Source organism: Rhinopithecus bieti, unplaced genomic scaffold (assembly GCF_001698545.2).
Source record: "Rhinopithecus bieti isolate Rb0 unplaced genomic scaffold, ASM169854v2 scaffold_69716, whole genome shotgun sequence".
NCBI lineage: Eukaryota > Metazoa > Chordata > Mammalia > Primates > Cercopithecidae > Rhinopithecus > Rhinopithecus bieti.
This window is the reverse complement of record NW_016826382.1, coordinates 358,085-363,018: the sequence shown is the minus strand read 5'-3', so window position 1 is coordinate 363,018 and position 4,934 is coordinate 358,085. Positions and strand designations below refer to the sequence as shown.

At 37.1% G+C, this 4,934-nt stretch overlaps 1 pseudogene; it reads right to left on the bottom strand.

Moving 5' to 3' along the window:
• Nucleotides 1-1,516: 1,516 nt before the first annotated feature.
• LOC108522975 (heat shock protein HSP 90-alpha-like) lies at nt 1,517-3,696 on the bottom strand (annotated as a pseudogene).
• Between the last annotated feature and the right edge of the window lie 1,238 nt (nt 3,697-4,934).

Genomic DNA, 4,934 nt, shown 5'->3' with positions numbered 1-4,934 from the left:
GTTATTTCAGGTGATGGCCAGGATGAGCGTTCTGGGTTCCTTAGCTTCCTGTTTCATGGGGATGAGGAGACACATCTGGGCAAAGCTGTAGTATTTCAATTTTTGTTTATTTCCATGTACATTTGATTTTCCCTTTGATTTTTTTCTCTGACCTATTGGTAGCTTATGAGTGTGTTGTTTAATTTCCACCTATTTGTAATTTTCTAAATTTCTTCCTGTTATTGATTTATATATTTATATCATTGTAGCCAGAAAAGATACTTGAGATGATTTTAGTTCTTCTTCAGTATAAGATTTGTTTTGTGACCTAACGTGATCTATTCTGGAAAATGTTCCATGTGCACTTGAGAAAATTTTATATTAAACTTCTGTTGGGTGAAATGTTCTGTATGTGTTTATTAGGTTCATTTGGCCAATGGTGTCACTGAGGTCTCCTGTTTCTGCATTGATTCACTGTCTGAATGATCTGTCCATTTTTAAAAGTAGGATAGTGAAGTCTCATTATTATATTGCTGTTTATTTCTCCCTATAGTTCTGTTACTACTTGCTTCATATATGTTTAGGTGTTCCCATGTTGAATGCATCTGTCTTTACTGTTCTTATATCCTCAAGATTACATCACCCCTTTATCATTATACAGTGACTTTCTTTGTCTCTTATGACAGATTTTGATTGAAAGTCTATTTTGTCTGATGGAAGTATACCTTTCCCTGATTTTTTTTTGGGTTTACATTTACATAAAATATCTTTCTGTATACCTTCACTTTTAACATGTGCTCTTAAGGCTAAAAAGAGTCTTTTGTAGGCAGCATATTGTTAGATCTTGACTTTTTCTTTTTTAACTCATCTGTATTTGTTACAGTTTTAAGCAGAATGTGACTCAGGCACTACATTTCCATCCACAAGACTAGCTCTGAGTTATTTTTTGAAAAGCTTTGTGATAGGCTTAGGTAGGCTTATAACTTTGCTCCTCCAAACAATACTTTTGTTTGGAAAATAAGAACTCTCTGTGGAGATTTCCTTCCATCAAGTTGCTTTAAGTTAACCTATTTCTAGAGGACTAGTTCATACAGAACTGGCAACTGCAGGGGATGAAAAGTTCAAAAGTAGATCCTACAAAAAGTAACAAATACTTTTCTTCTAAACATCAAGGTATAGCTCAGGAACACTTGGATAACAAGATTTGGCCTGCTAAGGAATACGAATTAATAGCTAAACACTTTAGACCACAAAGTAGACATCATGTTACATATATCCTACAACAGGCATTGCCTCTGTCTCTTAAAATAAGCCAATGTGAAGCTAAAAAAAATTACTAGCTCTGCTTTAGTGCTTAAGGTATCACAGCATCACTTAGAAGTAGAAAGAAATCTTATCTTCCCCTTAAAGTAGTTGTTGTCATGCCACACAGACTTTTAAATGTTAACAAAAAACAAAGAAAAATATCCTTGATAATATATTATCAGAGGAATTGTAGAGTACTGAACCAGTGTTTAAGTCATCCCTCAGCTGGAGTTTAGTCTATTTCTTCCATGCATGATGTGTCATCATCTCCTTCAAGGGTTGACATTTCTTCAGTAGTATCATCAGCAGTTGGGTCATTTTCATCAATAACCACACCCAGTTTGATCATCCTGTAGATCCTGGGGATCTTCCAGACCAAAGTCCGAAGACAAAAGAGCAGATTCGTAAAGCAAGATGACCAGATCCTGCACAGACTTTACTTATCTGCCTCTGCCTTTTGCCTTAAGGTCTCAGTTATGGAATGGTCAGGGTTTATCTCCAGGTGTTTCTTTGCTGTCATATAACCCATTGTTGAGTTGTCTCTTAGGATTTGAGCTTTCACGATTCTTTCCATGTTTACTGTCCAGCCATATGTGCTTGTGACAATATAGCCTAGAGATGTTACCAGTTTGACACAACCACCTTTTCAACTTTTTTCTCCAAGATGTCTTTCATGATTTTGCAGATGTTCTCAAACTGTTTTTTTCTCTTCCTGTTTCTTTTTGTCTTCTTCATCCTGTGGAAGTTCCAAGCCCTCTCTGGTGACTGACACTGAAGTCTTCCGCTCAAATTCCTTCAGTGTTGGACACAGTACTCATCAATTGGCTTGATCATATAGATCACTTCTAAGCCATGTTTCCAAAGATGTTCCACAAAGGCTGAGTTAGCTACCTGGTCCTTGGTCTCACCTGTGATATATTAGATATGTTTCTAGTTTTCGTTCATTCTGGTGCAGTAGTCCTTGAGAGAAACCATCTCATCACCAGAAGCAGATGTATAGTATCTTAACAGCTCTGAAAGCTTCTTCCAATGTTGACAGTCTTCATATATTTCAAGCTTTATGCTTTTAGAGAACTGCTCATAGAACTTCTCGTAGTTCTCTTTATCTTCTGCCAGTTTGGTAAAGAGTTCTAAGCATTCTTTGATCAAATTCTCCCCGATAACTTTCAAAATTTTGCTTTGTTGCAGCATCTCACAGGAAATATTTAAAGGGAGATCCTTTGAGTCCACTACCTGTCTACTGAAGTTCAGATATGCAGGGATTAGCTCCTTACAGTTATCCATGATGACAACTCTGTGTACACACAATTTTATGTTGTTCTTTTCCTTTCTCTTTTCAAACAGGTCAAAAGGAGCATGTTGTGGGACAAATAGAAGGGCTCTGAAGTCCAAGTGTCCTTCAGCTGAAAAATGCTTCACTGCCAAGTGATCTTCCCAGTCACTGGTCAAGCCCCTGTAGAATTCTCCTTACTCCTCATTAGTAATACCATCGGCATTTCTGGTCCAGATGGGCCTTGTTTTGTTGAGTTTTTCTTGATCAATGTACTTTTCCTTAATCTTCTTATTCTTTTTGTCACCATACTTCTTTTCTTCTTCGTCTTCATCAGAACCAACATCTTCAATTTCAGGTTTGTCTTCAGACTCTTTCTCTTCTTTTTCTTTTTCTTCTTCTTTATCTTCCTTTTCTTCAGCTTCATCATCGCTGACTTCTTTATCACGTTCCTTCTCCACAAAAAGAGTAATGGAATATCCAATAAACTGTGAATGTTTCTTCAAAATCCTTTTTATTCTTCGTTCCTCTAAGCACTCAAAATTTGGTCTTCCTTCAGGTGTAGGATAACTTTTGCTCCACGACCCATAGGTTCACTCGTCTGTCCTCACTGTGAATGATTCCTCTGCTGAGGACTCCCAGGCATATTGCTCATCATCGTTATGTTTGATGATCACAGTTACTTTCTTGGCAATCAAATAAGCAGAATAAAATCAACCCTGAACTGGCCAGTCATAGAGAGATCTGCATCAGCCTGCAAAGCTTCAATGAACACTTTGGTCCCAGACTTGGTGATAGTACCAAGGTTATTGATCAAGTCAGTCTTGGTCATTCCAATTCCAGTGTCCACAATAGTGAGGATTATGTCTTCTTTTTCTTTGTTTGGTATAAGGGTAATATGCAGCCCTTTCCCAGAGTCTAATTTACTGGGATCTGTCAACCTTTCATATTGGATTTTGCCCAATGCATCTGATGAATTTGAAATTAGTTATCTCAGGAAGTTCTATTTGTTCAAGTAGAAAGTAATGATGATCAGTGACATCAGCTGGGCAATTTCTGCCTGAAAGGTGAACATCTCAACCTCCTCCTCCTCCATCGGTTGGTCTTGGGTCTGGGTTTCCTCAGGCATCTTGGCTAAGAGACTGCACGGCCTCCACAGCGCAGCAGCACCAGGATGATAAGGTACCTTGGCTTTTTTTTTATTTTCTTTTCTTAAAATCCATTCAGCCACTCTGTATCTTTTGATTGGAAAATGTAATTCGTTTACATTTAAAGTAATTATTGATAGGTAAAGGACTTACTACTGGCATTTTGATTTTTGCTGACTGCTTTGTAGTTCTTTTCTTTCTTTTTTCCAATCTTCCTACCTTTCTTTACAATTTGTTGAATTTTGATAGTTGTATGCTTTGATTCATGTCTCTATTTTTTGTGTATCAACTAGAGACTTTTTTTTTACTTGGTTATCATGGGGCACATATAAAACATCTTATAATTATAACATTCTAATTTAAGTTGCTAACAACTGAAATTGCATACAAAACTCAATGCTTTTACTTCACTCCGCCCACTTTTTATGCTATTCATGCCATACTTTCATCTTTCTAGATTGTGTATTGATTACCAAATTAGAATATATGTAGTTATTTTCAATACTTCTGTGTTTTAACTTTTTTTATTTTTTAATTTTTTTATTATACTTTAAGTTCTAGGGTACATGTGCACAATGTGCAGGTTTGTTACATATGTATACATGTTCCATGTTGGTGTGTTGCACCCATTAACTCATCAATTACATTAGGTGTATCTCCTAATGCTATCCCTCCACCCTCCCCCCTCCCCACAATAGGCCCTGGTGTGTGATATTCCCCTTCCTGTGTCCAAGTGATCTCATTGTTCAATTCCCACGTATGAGTGAGAACATACAGTGTTTGGTTTTCTGTTCTTGCAATAGTTTGCTGAGAATGATGGTTTCCAGCTGCATCCATGTCCCTACAAAGGACACGAACTCATCCTTTTTATGGCTGTATAGTCTTCCATGGTGTATATGTGCCACATTTTCTTAATCCAGTCTGTCACTGATAGACATATGGGCTGATTCCAAGTCTTTGCTATTATGATAGTGCCACAATAAACATACGTGTGCATGTGTATTTATAGCAGCATGATTTATAATCTTTTGGGTATATACCCAGTAATGGGATGGCTGGGTCAAATGGTATTTATAGTTCTAGATCCTTGAGGTATCACCACACTGTTTTTCACAATGGTTGAACTAGTTTACAGTCCCACGCACAGTGTGAAAGTGTTCCAATTTCTCCACATCCTCTCCAGCACCTGTCGTTTCCTGATTTTTTAATGATTGCTATTCTTTTTTTTTTTT